Here is a 17,544-nt window from a genome sequence, read left to right on the forward strand (position 1 = left end):
AGAAATTAGTTCATGGAATTATAAGTTTTTGCAAAATTGTCAAAAGTGAGATATTTTAACTTCCATCAGGTAAGACCAGCGTCTCTTTCTTTGCCAATTTTCCTTCTATCATATTCTGCTATGTTGGATCATATTGGAATGGCCACAGGCTTTTTTGAAATCTGGCTAAGGAGATTTTCTTTTTTCTGTGGTACGCGGGCCTCTCACTGTTGTGGCCTCTCCCGTTGTGGAGCACAGGCTCTGGACGCACAGGCTCAGCGGCCATGGCTCACGGGCCTAGCCGCTCCGCGGCATGTGGGATCTTCCCGGACCGGGACACGAACCTGTGTCCCCTGCGTCGGCAGGTGGACTCTCAACCACTGCGCCACCAGGGAAGCCCTAAGGAGATGTTTTAAGTGAGGCTATTATGTGATTTTCAGACACCGCCATATGTAATTGACTATATACTATCCCATTACAGGAATAACTTCCAGTACTCATACTGACTACTCTACTGACTTAACCTAGCACAAGACACAGAAGCATAAGGACAAAAACCACCTTACAATATAGCCACGTCTTGCACTTCACAGCTCTCAAAGCATGTGCGTTTGAAGAAGAAAAAAGGAACTGAAAAGTACAAAACCAGAAGCTAATCTGTGGAAAATTATTTCAATCATCAGGCATGTGAAAGATAAGTCAAAGATTCAGTTCTCATCAATGCTTAGTCAAAACGGAAATTTTCTTCTGTCAAGAATATACTCCAGGGGCTTCCCTGATGGCGCAGTGGTTAAGAAGCCACCTGCCAATGCAGGGGACAAGGGTTCGAGTCCTGGTCCGGGAAGATCCCACATGTCACGGAGCAACTAAGCCGGTGTGCCACAACTACGGAACCTGCGCTCTAGAGCCCGTGAGCCACGACTATTGAGCCTGCGAGCCACAACTACTGAAGCCTCCGTGCCTAGCGCCCGTGCTCTGCAACAAGAGAAGCCACCGCAATGAGAAGCCTGTGCACCGCAACGAAGAGTAGCCCCCAGTCCCTGCAAGTAGAGAAAGCCTGCGCACAGCAATGAAGACCCAACACAGCCAAAAATAAATAAATAAATGAATGAATGAATGAATGAATGAATATACTCCATCAACAATGTGTGTAATGGAATGGTATGAATGAGTATTTTATCAGAATCCCTGTAATGCACAAACCTATAGCAGTACTGAAATCAGTAATGCATTTATAATAGTAAATACTTATGAGGAAGTAATCCATAGAGGTTTTCTCAAAGTTAACAATGAAAATTAATGTGACATTATCAATAATAAATTGTGAAGCTGAAATAAACTTTTCTAAACTATTAATAACTAGAAGCAAATTCTAATCAACCATGCTACAAGAAATCTATGTCTAAAAACTACAAAGTTTATTTCTTAAAATTTTATTTCGAAAATACATAAACTGTCGTATGAGGAGGCAGTTAAAGAATATATAGCTGAAAGAGTGGGGGAAAAGTTTTATAGAGACACATCTGGCAGTAGTTCATTTTTAAATGTCATTTTTCTAGGTTTTGTGACACCTATAGTATTGATATTTGAAAGCATTTAAAAAATTGTAATTTGAAGATTTGCTACTTCCAGGTAGAATAAAATATTTTGAAGCAAAACAACGTTTGCACTGAGAAAAACAAAAAAAGCCAAATAAAATAGCCAGCATTCAATCAAAAAGTTCTAGACAAACCAAGAGATAGAATCATATGGCGAAAATTCTAAGAAAAGAACAGATAATACAAAAATATTTATATAAGATATTGTGTGTCTTTATCAGGAAAAGTCTTTATCAAGAAAAGACTTTAAAATCATCAGAATTAATATTATATTTTATTTATTTGTATATTATATTTATATATAGATATTTATATATTTATATAAAGAACTTAAAGATAAAGCCCTAGTTAAGGCAGTGACAATAGCAGTAGCAGTGGGAGTGAAAAGAAATGGTTATATTCAAGCATACTTTGTCAGGAAAAGTCCAAGATCAAATGTCTGACTGCACACATGGGATGGATAGACGGAGTGGGAAAAATCAAAGTTAACTATAGAGGTTCTAGTGAAGATGGGGTTGCCGTCACCCAACCCAAGGGGCTGCGATCATCCCCAAGGTCTAGGAGACTCAAAGCGAAGGTCATGGTCAGAGGCAAAGTTAATTGGTGGGAAAATAAGACTCCCAGTCTCTCCATCTCCTTATACCAGTTTTTTTTGTAACATCTTTATCGGAGTATAATTGCTTTACAATGGTGTGTTAGTTTCTGCTTTATAACAAAGTAAATCAGTTATACATATGTCCCCATATCTCCTCCCTCTTGCATCTCCCTCCCTCCCACCCTCCCTATCCCACCCCTCTAGGTGGTCACAAAGCACCGAGCGCATCTCCCTGTGCTATGCGGAAGCTTCCCACTAGCTATCTATTCCTTATACCAGTTTTGTTTTTCTGCTCATATACGTAGCAGCATTTCATTCAAGGGGAAAGTCATTGATCTGACTGGTCAAATTAAACAACATAGTTCAAGGCACATTTACAGTGGTTAGTTCCTCCACAATTTAGAAAGTCACATTCACAATTTCCCTCTTCCTACACCGTGGAACACATTGGCCATTCCTCCAAAGTTTCCACTCCACAGAGTGGACAAGAGATGACGTTAGCCCAGAACTGAGAGCTTGGCATGAGATGGTGTCAGCCCCATGTAGAGCTCTGGCATAAGTTATAACCCAACCCAGCTCTACAGAGAGCTCTGCATGGAATCCTGGGAGTAAACTCAGCCATAATAATGGGATTCTGTTTTTCATTTGCTTTTCTTCCTTGCTTAACTTTCCCTGGCCACTCTGACAAACAAACTTTCAGGCATTCCTGGGCCACTCACTAACTTTATTCCATTTTATGTCATCCAGATTCCCAAGAAAATTACTAACTCTAAGGAGGGAAATTTGGAACATGGTGAGTTTTAGATGCCTGAAATATACAGGTCATTGAATCCAGTTAAGTAGCAAATTATCTGGATCTCAAATATGCCAGTAGAATAGCAGACTAAGCTCAATTTAATGTACTCTTACTGGAGACACACGTAAATTCTGGGTCAATTTTGAAAAAGTTAAAAGGACATAGCTGAGATTAAAAGAAAGAAAGGAACACCTGCATGTTTCAGAAAGTAACAGAGAAATTAAATCCAGAGAAAGAAGAGCGGACTGATGTCTGTGGGTTCCGTTCCTTAGTATAGGCCTTATGTAAATAGGGGCTGGAGCTAGAAATCTAACATTACCTTGAGGCCAGGAATCTATAGACTCAGGATGGAACAATACTGAGAAGTTGGTACAGATATCCTACAGAAATTTCATGAGGAACTGCTTAGTCCATTAAGAGGGCCAAGGGCGGTGGTGAGGAAGATTGATATCTCTTGAAAACCTTCAGGTACAGAAAACATCAACACCTCTGAAAAGTAGGCCTCTCCTTCCCAGCGTTGTGATGGCCAGGTTGTCACTAACCTGTAAGGCCCTGTATGAATCAGAAACTGCAAGGAGAGTAATTCAAAGAAAAACAGATGCAGGATGGGTGTGGCAATAAATCCTAGGACCCTATCAGAAACAAAATTAAAACCACTCTAAAGGGAAATTTTAACAAACCAGAGCAGATAGTATCCTAACCAGAATAGAATAATAATTCTGAGGAAGTTACTTTAGTTATTTAAGTAATATTCAACATCCAGAGCAAATTCACTTAAGTACTGTACTGGTGGAAATTGGGCAGCACTATGGAGACAATAAAAAGGTGTTTACCATCAAAAAACATCAAGGTAAGAAAGATAATGTCTAATATTTAATTATCCTAATTTTTAATTATTTTAATTTTTAAATATCCTGTGGTTTATTGAAATCTTTTGGAAACCCAAAATAGAGAAAACCTAGCAGGCAATGAAGACTTAAATATTTAGAGATTTATCAACTCATCTATAAAAGCTTTATTAATCTCTTCTTTTAATACCACTCCTGAGAGGTATAAATGTGTCCAGTGATAGGGTTGAAGAAGCCTGAGAGAATTTCAATTGTTTACTATTCTTGGTCAGCTATTAAGACCTTTCAGGAGCATCTTGATTTTCATGGCATCATCCAACAAAAAGCAGGATATTTTACAGAAAGTCCTGGTCCACTTTTTGGCTTGCTTTTGTGTTTATGTTTTTGGTTTTCTCACATTGGGCGGTACATTAGGCTACCTACTGCACACTCCCTCATTCATGCATGCATTCATTCAAACAATATTTACTGAGTTGAGATATTTAATTAACACCCAATAAATGATGTTTAGATGAATGAATGCGCTTTTTATCAAAGTAAGTGTAAGAACTGAGAAAAATTACAGAATGTATGATCCCAGCCCCACAAAAGCGTATAATTGTGTTGAGGATATAACATATGCTGGTGAAATAACTAATATATCATATTGGACAGTTTCTAAGTTCAAAAATGAGTTTTTGTAAATAATCAGAGCCTAAGGAGGACAAAGAAGGGACAGTTCATTATGGGTTGAATCTATCAATAAATGTACATTTCAGATGAGATTTGAGATTGACCTTAAAGAAAGAAGAGGACTTAGATATATGAACAGAGAACAAAAAAGGCATGGTGATAGCATGTGCATAGATAGTGTGGCCAATATTTATGTTCTTCATTAAAGACAGTCAGAGATAACCCAAATGTAACTGTTTCCATGGGTCCATTCTCAGTATCCAAACAAAACGGCAAATCCTATCTTAGTAAAACTAATGAAAAACACAGTCTTTAACAAAGACATTGTGAAGGAAAGGGGGAGAGAAAGGCTTGCGTCCCACACCACACAACAAAACTTATTTAATTATTTGTTTCATTTTCTCCCTCTGAAAATTTCCTCTCCCCCTCTCTGTACGTCTCTCTTCTCCCACATCTGGCCACACACTACCAGCCACCTTTCCAGATCTTTCCAGAACTCTCCATCCTAGTTTCATTATGCCACAAGTTGAACATCTCACAGGTCTCCAGGATGCATCCTCATCACTTATTCCACAAAGACAAACAAAGGACACTTCTCAGGATCAAGTTTCTTGGAAGGAAGAGGTCACGAGGAGTGATTATAAATAACATAAGGTGGAGAGCAGTGACTTAAAATACCATTTTTCCTCTTAGAATGTGAATACAGGGAACTTTGGGAAACTAGAAAATCTAGAAAGGATTCATTGATAATTATTTATTTTCAATGAATAAAATAAAATGTAATAATACGGCTAAACTCTGACAGATTAACTTTTTCAAAAGTTGCTTTCACACACCTTCACTATTGGGATGTTTCATAAACACATCTTTCTTCTTTCTTTGCAGATACTGGCACCAAACTTTCAAACAATAAGAACCTTCCCATAAGTCCCTTGCCAGGCAAGATTAAGGTATAACAATCCAAACAGATTTTTGAAGAAGATGACTGGTTGAAAGCACAGGAAAAGAGCTGGGTTTCTCTTTTTCAACAGTCACATAATGAGTCATGTGGGAATTGGTTTACAAAGTCTCTCTCCATGAGGGGCTAAGGTTAAGATTAGAACTTCTGAGGCCAGAAGAGCAAAATAACTACAACAACACACATATTTTCAAGAGCCGCCCTTTGGATGTGAGGGATTGATTTTTCCCACGCTTTTTTCAGCAACCCAACTGGTGTCTTTAGTAAATGACATAAGGGAATACAGTGTGGCCAAGAAGGCTTAGATTTCCTTAGCTGCAAGTCAGATATTCTCAAGTGACTGTCCACTGAAATTAAAAAGAGAGATTTACAAGAGGAAACTGGATACAACTGAGTGTACTTTTATTTCAACCCTTTATCTGAATGTTTTGTTTTGATTTCAGTTCTCCACTGAAGTTGCCTACATTAATATATTTTTAAGAACATTTCCTTAAGTTGAAGTATTCATTCAGTATATTCATTTACTATAATTGAGAAAAGCCAAATGACTTAGGCAAATTCATTTCTATATTGCCACAGCAGTGTATTGTGAACTAAATGACACCTGGCAGTTCTTTACTCAGATACTAACTCAATTAGAAGGCAGAACAAGGATACCTACCCATTCAGGGAAGGAAAGGTCACTTAGCCTCTGTAGCTGTCTTAGGTCTCCTATCATCACAGTAACAAATTGAAGACTAAAAACCATACGGTCATCTCAATAGATGCAGAAAAAGCTTTTGAAAAACTTCACTATCCATTCATGGTAAAAGCTCTCCAGAAAGTGGGCATAGAGGGAACATACCTCAACATAATAAAGGCCATATATGACAAGCCCATAGCTAACATACTCAATGGTGAAAAGCTGAAAGCACTTCCCCTAAGATCAGGAACAAGACAAGGATGCCCACTCTCACCACTTTTATAGAACAGAGTTTTGGAAGTCCTAGCCACAGCAATCAGACAAGAAAAAATAAATAAATAAAAGGACTCCAAAATGGAAAGGAAAAAGTAAAACTGTCACTGTTTGTAGATGGCATGATACATAGAAAATCTGAAAGACACCATCAAAAAACTATTCGAGCTCAAACATGAACTTGGTAAATTTGCAGGATACAATAGATTTCTATATATAAATTTTGTATTTCTATACACTCACAGTGAACTATCAGAAAGAGAAATTAAGGAAACAATCCCATTTACAATCGCATAAAAAAGAATAAAATACATAAGAATAAACCTGCCTAAGGAGGTAAAAGACCTGTACCCAGGAAACTATATGACTCTCATAAAAGAAATGAAAGATGACACAAACAGCTGGAAAGATATACCATGGTCACGGATTGGAAGAATTAATATTGTTAAAATGACCATCACACCCAAGGACATCTACGCATTCAGTGCAGTCTGTATCAACATATCAAGGGCATTTTCCACAGACCTAGAACAAATAATTTTAAAGTTTGTATGGAAACACAAAAGATCCTGAATAGCTAAAACAGTCTTGAGAAAGAAGAACACAACTGGAGGAATCATGCTCCCTGGCTTCAGACTGTGCTACAAACCTACAGTAATCAAAACAGTATGGTACCGGCACAAAAACATCCATCACTGGAACAGAATAGAGAGCCCAGAAAGAAACCCATGCACTTATGGTCAATGAATCTATGACAGAGGAGGCAAGAATATGCAATGGAGAAAAGTCTGGGCTTCCTTAGGGATGGTTTCATCAATTAATTTGTTTTCTTAAATGGACCATACTTTTCCATGTCTTTGTATACCTTGTGAGTTTTTTGGTTGAACATCTGGCTTTCAAATATTGTAATGTGGTGTCTATGGAAATCAGATTCTCCCACTTTCCCAGGGTTTTCTGGGCTTTGGATTGTTGAAGGCTGTAGTAGTCTGTTTGTTTAGGGACCTTTCCAAACTAGTTTTGCAATGACTGTACCCCTTATCGTATGTAGGCACTGAAGTCTCTGTTCCTTTAGTTCATGTTTAGCTAATGTTTTGACAGAGATGTCCTTGAATTCCTGCACCTAAGACAAACAAAAACAAATATACACAAGCACATCCACATGCACACTCAAAACCACACACCTCTCCCCATTGTGCAGATTGCTGGATCACTCCTTCAACATTTAGCTGACCTGCACTGAGTTCAGGGCTCAGCCCGTGGTAAAAGCTTAGAGACTCCTCTGGTGTTTTCAGAGCATGCATCTTATCTTGAGTATGCATGTGGCTTTCTTAATTTCTCTGGACACATGTGTACTTTTTGTATGTTCTAAGTTCCCAAAGAATCTCCCCCAACTTTTGCTCCTGCATCTTATGTGGTCTATTGTATTTCAATGCACAGTCTTCTGCCCCAGCCATCTGTGCTTTGTCAGTTCACCTTGCACTTTTTTTGAGCAATGACCGCTGCTTTTCCAGACTGTGTTCCAGGTTAGCTAAGACAGAGATAAGCATCTTGTGTCAGTCCTTCAGGTAGCTCCCAGACAGGTTAGAACAGATACACATAATAATCCGAGAGTATGGGCTCTTCTGCTCCCTCCTGAAGCAGGATTGAGGGCCCCATACTACGAATGGTCTGCTGCTACTTTAAGACTATCACTGCATTAAGACCCCACCACTTTAAGACCATCACTACACTAAGAGTAGATGGGGCAAGGGCAAGTAAAAATGCCACAAAGCTTTCCTGCCATTTTCATATTGCCTCTTCCCTGGTTCAGTATGTGTTTGCTTGCTGTAAATCTTTGCCTGATTTCAGGACTAAGAGAAACTCAAGGAACACCACAACAAGAAACAGTATAATCAAACTCTCAGATGCCAAAAGACAGAGAAAGAATCTTTACTCCCAAAGGAGAAAGAAAAAACAAATTTGTTACAAAGCAGGGATCCTCAAAAAGATTCATAGCTAATTTCCTATCTGAAACCATGGAGGCAAGAGGCCAGACATATTTAAAGTGCTGAAAGAAAAAAACTGTCCACCAAGAATTCTATATTTGGCCAAACTGGTTTCAAAACTTAGGGAGAAATTAACACATTCCCAGATGAACAAAGGCTGAGGGCGTTTGTTTTACAACTTCCTAACACTGCCCTATGACAAATGCTAAATTGAACCTTCAGGTTGAAATGAAAGGACACTAGACAGCAACTCGAAGCTGTATAAAGAAATAGAAATCTCCAGTAAAGATAAATATATGGGCAGATACTAAAGCCAGTATTGTGCTACTGGCTTGTAACTCTACTTTTTATTTCTTACATGATTGAAAAAACAAATGCATAAAATAATCATAAATCCATGTTATTGGGCTCACAAAGCATAAAGGTATAATTTGTGACAACAATGATGTAAGGAGGAGGAATGGAACTGTAGAGGAACAGAGTTTCTGTGTGCTATTGAAGTTGGTTTCAATTCAAATGATACTGGTTGAACTTTAGAAGGGTAAATGTAATCTTCTTGATAACCACAAAGAAAATATCAATAGACTATATGCAAAAAGAAATGAAAAAGGAATCAAGAGTTCACTACAACAAAATCAGCTAAGCACAGAAGAAGTCAGTAATGGAGTAAATGAGGGGCAAAAAATGCATAAGACATACAGAAAACAACCAGGAAACAGACAGAATTAAGTTCTTCCTCATCAGTAATTTTTGAAAAAGTAAGTGGATTAAGCTCTCCAATAAAAAGATAAAAATTGGCGGGCTTCCCTGGTGGCGCAGTGGTTGAGAGTCCGCCTGCTGATGCAGGGGACACGGGTTCGTGGAGGATCCCACATGCCGCGGAGCGGCTGGGCCCGTGAGCCATGGCCGCTGAGCCTGCGCTTCCGGAGCCTGTGCTCCGCAACGGGAGAGGCCACAACAGTGAGAGGCCCGCGTACCACAAAAAAAAAAAAAAAAAAGATAAATATTGGCAGAATGGACTTTAAAAACATCCATAATCCAAGTATATGCTGCCCGCAAAAAACTCACTTGATTTCAAGAGACACAAGTTAGTTGAAAGTTAAAGCACAGAATAAAATATCCCATGCAAATAGTAACAAAAAGAAAGAAAGAGAGAGAGAAAAAGAAAGGAAGGAAGGAAGGAAGATAGATCTGGGATGGCTACGTTAATATCACACAAAATAAACTTTAAATCAAAAACTATCACAAGAGGAAAAGGAGGCCACTATATGTTGATAACAAGTTCAATCTATCAAGAAGATATAACAACTATAAACATATATGTACCAAACATCCCCCAAATATGTGAAGCAGACATTGACAGAATTGAAGGAAGAAATAGATAGTTCTAAAATAATAGTTGGAGATCAATACCTTGCTTTCAATAATGGATAACACATCTAGACAGAAGATCAGTAGAGAGGCAGGGGGACTGAATAACACATTTAACCAACTAAACCTAACAGCCATATATAGATCACTCCACTCAACAACAGCAGAATACACATTTTTCTCAAGTACACATGGAACATTCTCCAGGAAAGACCATATGTTACGCCACAATACAAGTACCAATACATTTTTAAGAAACTGAAATCATACAAAGTACCTTCTTTAGCCACAGTGAAAGGAAGGTAGAAATCAATAACAGAACCATTGGTAGCCATCTCCCATCATGCCTGCCACACATGATATAAAGCAATGAAGGGAAAAACATAACTGACCATTTAGAAAAGTGGGAAAGAGGACATACCATTGACACAGAGTGTGTGCTGTTTCCCGTTCTCAGGGATAGAAATAAATTAGCATCATTTATTCATTAGTGTGTTAATTTCTTGGTCAATCATTGCTCAGCCAGTGTTTCTGCCTGATGGGAAGATTTCCTATACTCAGTGTTGAGTGGAGACAACCTTGAAAGGGACATTTAAAAGGATTATACTGTGATGGGCTTAGCAGTACCCTTCCTCCTATGCCAGTATTTAGGCTGGGGTATTTCCATGCAGTGTGTACAACCGTAGGCCCCAGGTCACCAGAATTTAGTTGGATTCGTTTTCTTAATACATTCCCTCAGTACTTTGTCTTTTATTTGACTGTTGCATTTACTTCATTCTTTATTATCACTGCGAAACAACTTTGTTTCCTGTTCAGATGCCAAAAAGTGGATATCAATACCTCCTGAGTTTTACACATCACAGATCTGTTTTACATATCGGAGACAGAGACAGCAACTATTTCCAATGACTTTGAGACATGCTTTGAACATGCGATTAACATGTTGAGTGTTGAAATGTGTGTCGAGCTCATTATACTTGCTCTAAAAGGTTTCAAACTGCAAAGATTTAAAAATCTTTGTCTTTGAATAGTTTTCCTGTGCTGTCCCTTTGTATCAGATTGTTAATGTGCAGTCTGGCACCTTCAAATAATGTGGCTTTGTAACCAATTATTTACATGTTGTTTTATCCACAGAGAATCGTTTTTTTTTTAATAAATTTATTTATTTTTGGCTGTGTTGGGTCTTTGTTGCTGCACATGGGCTTTCTCTAGTTGGGGCGAGTGGGGGCTACTCTACATTGTGGTGTGCGGGCTCCTCATTGCTGTGGCTTCTCTCGTTGCAGAGCATGGGCTCTAGGAGCTGGGGTTTCAGTAGTTGTGGCACGCGGCTTCAGTAGTTGTGGCTCATTGGCCCTAGAGCACAGGCTCAATAATTGTGGCGCACGGGCTTAGTTGCTCCACGGCATGTGGGATCTTCCCAGACCAGGGCCCGAACCCATGTCCCCTGCACTGGCAGGAGGATTCCCAACCACTGTGCCACCAGGGAAGTCCCCACACAGAGAAGCTTAAGGTCAAAACATACAACTCGATTAACTACACTTCCTCCTGTTCACATTTCCCTCATCTTTTCTTCATCTTCTATGTTTCCTTGGCACTGTTTATATTAAGTGCTTTTGCCATTATATTTGATTGTCTGTATTCCAGTGAGTTACCACAATGCTTTATGAGACACGGTAGGATATAAATGCATTTAAGATATATATATATTTTATATATATATATATATATAATATATATATAATTTGCTTTAGTGCAGTGTTTTTTGTTTTCTGTACTGAATTCATTAGCATGGGTCGGTATAAAATTTAGCATAGGTCAATATGTAACTTGTAAACTAATAAGGTCTTAAAAGTGAGGAATTAAGTCTTTTAAATTTAATTATTTATTGTAAAGAGCAGAATAGCATACATAAACAGGTGCCTAAGGAAAACTTGTATTCTAATATGGAACTCTCATGAACACCTTTTTTTTTTTTTCTTCTAACGGTATGATAGTAGGCCATTGGATTATTTTTATGGCTTTAACTTTACAACAATGAAATATTCGTAAATTTTAAAAAGTATTTTTCTTTATTTGATGCGGGTGGGATACTGGCGAAATGAAAGGTCAAACACCTATTGAGGAATCCATACTTGTCTATATATTGTGTACTTTTATTTCAAGAACTGATTTAAAATTCCTAAAAGGATGCTATAATAAGTTATTATGCCATTTTACAGACTGAATTAAGTGAATTTCAGGGAGGTATGAAACCTGCCTAAGGCTATCCAGCTACCAAGCGGTAGAAGTGAGAATTAAATCCAGGTATACCTATCGCCAAAGTTTCTGCTCATCTCTTTACATCATCCACTTTTAATAGCCAATGCTTTCCTGCTTACAAATATGACTGAGGTTTCCAGACAGTCAACAGTCCTTTTTAATCAGATAGAAAAATTACTGTTGATTCTCTAAAGACATATTCCTTTTCCATTAAGTGACTTTAGTTGTTCAAATAATACTTCCAGACAGTAGTAATCATACAGTTGGAGACTAAGAACAGAACTCAGGGATGTGTCTAGCAGTCAGTAAAGACCAACTGGGCTCACTGATGATATTTACGGTCATTTCCTCTAGACTAACATAATCTTATTAATAAGACCCTAATAATTCATAGTACTGCCCTTGCCTGATTGTTTGTTCTTCTCCCTCTATCACTCTCTCTTTCCCCATATTATTATTATTTTTGGCAATTTTTGGTGAATTAAATTCAGGGATTAGTATTAAGGAGTACTCGTCACAAAAGCAGAGAATCTTAGCTCACCCCAAATGAAGAAAATAGAGAAAAAGTATAAATTACATGAATACACACACATACACACATGTGCCAACTATATGCTGCACTTCTCCAAAATCTATTCGGTATCTGCACATTTACTGTATATTAGCAGTAAGAGCAGAAATGAGCATAACTCTCTGTTTACAAGGCACAGAAAACAGACCCAAATATGGAAATTACTAGCAATGAGAATGGGGAAGAAAGACTACAACAAGGAATGTAGATGATATTTTTGTTTCCTAGCTATGATGCCAAATATTGAACTTTCAACTTGAGACAAGGAGGCCATAAAAAGTTGTATTAGTTTCCTAGAGCTGCCATGACAAAGTACCAGAGACTGAGGAGGTTAAACAACAGAAATTTACTCACTCACAGGTCTAGAGGCTAGAAATATGAGATAAGGTGTCAGCAGGATTGATTTCTTCTCAAGTATCCCTTCTTGGTTGTAGATGCCATGTTTTCCTTTTGTCTTCACATGGTCTTCTCTCTGTGCATGTCTGTGTCCTAATATTTTCTTTTTATAAGGACACCAGTCATAGTGGATTAGAGCCCACCCATTTGACCTCATTTGACCTCAGTTACCTACTTAAGGGCCTTATCTCCAAATACAGTCATATTACGAGGTATTGGGGGTTAAGACTTCCACATATTAACTTGAGCAGGACACAATTCAGCTGATAATAGAAGATAAGAGTAATTTAAGCAAGTAAGTAACTATTGTTTACAGTGAGTTGCTTAAGGATATGAATTTACTCAAGAAAAACAAAAAATTACATAACACTGTGCGTTATACAAAGATATTAAATTAATCATCATAACATCCTGTGAGATGGGTATTAAATTAGACTAAGCAAGATGAAGCAACTTATCCAGAATTGTATAGTTGGTACTTTCCAGAATTTAAACCAGGTATTTTCCCAGTTCCATTCTACGTTATATATTCATTTCATTATTTGAAATGAATTTTGAGTCTTCATTTTGCTTAGTTTCTGAAGTTATATGGGGATAGAATGGAGTTGGATATTTTCAGTGACATTAACACATGGGGAAGGAAATTGAGTCCAGAAGCTTCAGCAATGTTTCCATGGAGAACACTAACAACAGAACCAGAAATACCGTTATCCTTTTGGTTCAGTGATCTTTCCTGAAGCACTACAAGAATCAATTTTAAGAAGCCCAGTGCTTTCCAAACTTTCACCAATGGGCTCTGTAGGGTCCTCTAACAGTATCTAAGAGACTAACTAGTTTCTCATCCCAAGCCACTTAAGACAAGGAGTTCTGATTGTTCTCTGTGAGGAAATCAAGTGACAATCATAGCTGGTGATTTAGGATAGTTTCTTCAGGGCCCAGGCAAAACCTAATACACAGTAATAATCATTGTTAACTGCATCTTTGACAAGGATTAATCAGGTATCAGAGAGGTCTATAAACTGGGAGAAATTATGATCAAAGAGAAACATAGACCACAGATATTTAATTAATGCTCAATTATTTATGAGTTTAACTTTGGTTAACCTAATTTTCCTTCTTCTAGACAATTTCCAATTCGTCTCCACAAAGAGACCAGAATAATCACCTTCCAATACACGATTTATTGTGTTGCCTTAATTTAAAGAATACAGTGACTTCTACATTCACTCCACCAAGTTTTGCCAGGAGAGAAAAGGAGACGTGATATTTTGTCTTGAATTAGATATGCCACCATACGTGAATTAGCTCATCCTACTGGAAGCACTTTGAGGGCAGATTCTACAGTCTTGTCTTACATCCTCTATGGAATCAAGCCAAGGGAATCACACACAGTTACAGCTGGAAAAACATCTGTTCTGGGTTAATACTTTTAGCCTTTACCACCAAGACTTTATCACCAAGACCTATCTTTACAGTCTCTAAACAGGAGACCTTCTTGCCTTCCCTTTTCATATTGACTAGGAAGGTAAAGGGAAGAACTGAGAAGTACCCAAAGTCAGCTAGCAGCCAGCACAGATAAATCATCTGTGGAGATATTGTTTCTTTCAAAAGATATAAACATAAGAGGAAGTCCTAGTGTTTGAAACAACTGTGCATAATAAAATTCCATGAAAACCTAGAAATCCAGATGCAGATCAGTAACATATTGGTTAAATAAGCTGTTATGTTCATGCAATGGACAAGTGTACATACATTAAGAAGAACGAGATATTCTTTTCTATGAGATTCTCTTTTCACTGAATTCATCAGTGCTGCAAACACAATGTTACATAATACTTTTTCTTTAACATTATATCAGGCATCCTCATCTTGTCCTGCATTTATTGCCAGTGTTACTAAAGTCTATCACTTACCTCTTTCTCTTTTAGACATATAATTTCTTCTTATTTTGGAAGCATTCATCAATCCTATTTTACTCTTTCTTTTAAATTACAAATGAATATTGAATTTTATAAAATATCTTTTGGGGGATATTTCAAGTGATTGTATACTTTTGCTCTCCTTTGACCTTGTTATATGGTAAATTATATTTTGTTATTTTATATTATGCTATTTATTATATATTGTATTATGTTTACTAATGACATTTATTATATTATAATTACATTATTTTTAAGGTAGCATTTTGTTTTAGATAGACAAGACAACCAGTGGAATAGGAAGCATCTTAAAATTAGATGCAAGAGCATAAGGGAATTGAGATTAAAATAAAATTCACGTTTTGGATCAGCAGCAAAAATTATTCAACAAAAGTGGGAAAATATGGCTATCATAGAATTACTAAATTCTAGACACAGCAACTAGTTAAAAGTGAAAAAATAATGAAAGTGTAGAAGTATCAGAAACCTGGGAGACTTGAAATAAATTATTCATGAGGCATATCTTTCTAAGATACAAAGAAAAAAGGATACATTTAATTATGTAAGAATTAAAATCTTCCTCATGGCAAAATGCACTACAAAGGTCAGAAAACAAGCAAAAGAAATTGGGAAATATATTTAGAAATGGATATGCCTCCTTTACAACTTTTGAGAGAAGCACATGTTTCTTTTTCCTTTAACCGGTTATGTGGGTATTAATCTATAATGTAAGTGCATGGTTCCTTTCCTTTCATCTGTAATGTGAGCATCAACATGGGGCACTGTTTCCAAGCATAGACTTTGGATGTTCCTGTACTGGTCCCGTCACTGACCATCCACAAAAACTTACAAATGCTGCTTTACTTTCCTGGGGGTTAGAGTCTTAGCTAAGAAATGGAAGCAAAATAGAACTTTCCCCCAGGGATGATAGAAGGTTTAAAGGAGTAAATATGTAAGTGACTTAGCACAGTGCCTAGTACAAGAGAGATCAATATAAGTACATAGCAATTTTTTAAAGAGACAGATGAAAGAAATAAAATGTGGTGATTTCAATCTATTGATATATATTCTTGACATTAAACTACATTGGATGACCTAACTTGCTCGTGCTTTTTCTTACTCTAGTGAACTTGGGTCGCTAATATCATAGTTTAAAATTTTTCCTTTTATATTTACAAGTAAATTTGACCTGTAAATTTCTTTTTCCTTACAGTCCTAATCTATTTTCAGTATTAGGATTATATAGACTTCGTAAGATGAATAAAGGAGCATTCTTCCTTTGCTACTCCCTAGAAGTTTTTCTTTGTTAATATTGATGTTATCTATTTAACAGAAGTTGGATAGAATTCACCTCCCAAATGATCTGGCCGGGTCTGGTATTTTCTTGGTGAAAGATTGTAAACTATTGACTTAATTCCTTTACTGGTGCAAGAACTCCAGCTACAAATTTCCTCTTGTGTCAGTTTTGGTAAACTTTAGGAGCTAGGAAATTGTCCACTTTACAGAAATGTTCAAATTTACTGGCATTTCATATATTCTCTGTTTGTACTCTCTGCTATAACACTGTCCTGATTCTTTCTGTATATTGTTTACTTACATTTTTGTTTTGCTTAATCAAAGTTTGTTTTTTTAAATCTTTTCAAAGAATATTCTTTTGACTTACTAAATCACCTCAATTTTATACTTTTTTCTGTTTTATTAAGTTCTGCTCATATCTTTATTGTCTATTTTTCTATGTTCTCAGGGTTTATTGTTTTACTCTTCTGATGTCAATTAAAACACTTGGTTATTAATTTTAATAAATCTTTTTACTTATAAATAGTTGAACTTTTTGAAGGTTCCAGCTTAGTTGTACGTATCTAAGGGTCAGCTCCTCCTCACAGTTGCTGGCCTAAGGCTTAGCTCACCCTATAGCAATGTATATACTGACATTTTTTCCCCTCGACTTTCTGTGTTTTGCTACTTCTCACTTCTCTTTGCAGAGAAGCCCTTTGAAATACCCTTAACTTATTTTACAGCCAATAAGTCTTTAAAATACTGTGTATTTTTTAAGATAAATCAACTTATATAATTAGGCAGGAAATCTGATCTGCCATATTTTTAAAAACAGCATAATTTCACTCTTCTCCACGATTAATCTGCTGTATTACACGACCTTCGAGTTTTTAGCTTTATCAATGACATGTACTTTAAAAATGTTTGAAAGATCCTACCCAGTCTTTTAAAACATCCTCGCTCCTTGTTTCAGTTCTAGTTTTATGTATATTTTCTGCCTGGCACCTGATAATTCCAACATCTGATGGATGGCCTTGGGAATTTAATTCTGGTATTGATTGTTTTTGCTGATTCTCTCCACTTGTAGCTGATTTCTTCATTATTGTGTAAATTTAGATCATGAGCTCACGTTTAGCTAAACTTTATCTGTGGGAACGCTATAGGCCTGTGTTGAAGGTCTACCTCTCCAGAAAGGGTTTAGTTTTGTGTTTGGAATACCACCGATTTGGGAGCATTTTAAGTTAATTTCTTAGCTTCTGTTTGCAAGACCGCAAATAAATTTGCAACCCAAACACTGTGAACACAGATCTGCGGTTCAGAATTCTCAAGATTTCCTACCTGTTTCCTACCCAGAGCAGAGGCCAAGA

General features: G+C 37.0%; 1 protein-coding gene across 1 annotated transcript in view; it reads right to left on the minus strand.

The window, feature by feature from the left end:
- The window catches only part of LOC125961819 (metabotropic glutamate receptor 7-like), a 325,017-nt gene that overhangs the window by 242,595 nt on the left and 64,878 nt on the right, over nucleotides 1-17,544 (minus strand). The gene's annotated exons all lie outside the window — the stretch shown is intronic.

This window comes from Orcinus orca, chromosome 17, assembly GCF_937001465.1.
Source record: "Orcinus orca chromosome 17, mOrcOrc1.1, whole genome shotgun sequence".
NCBI lineage: Eukaryota > Metazoa > Chordata > Mammalia > Artiodactyla > Delphinidae > Orcinus > Orcinus orca.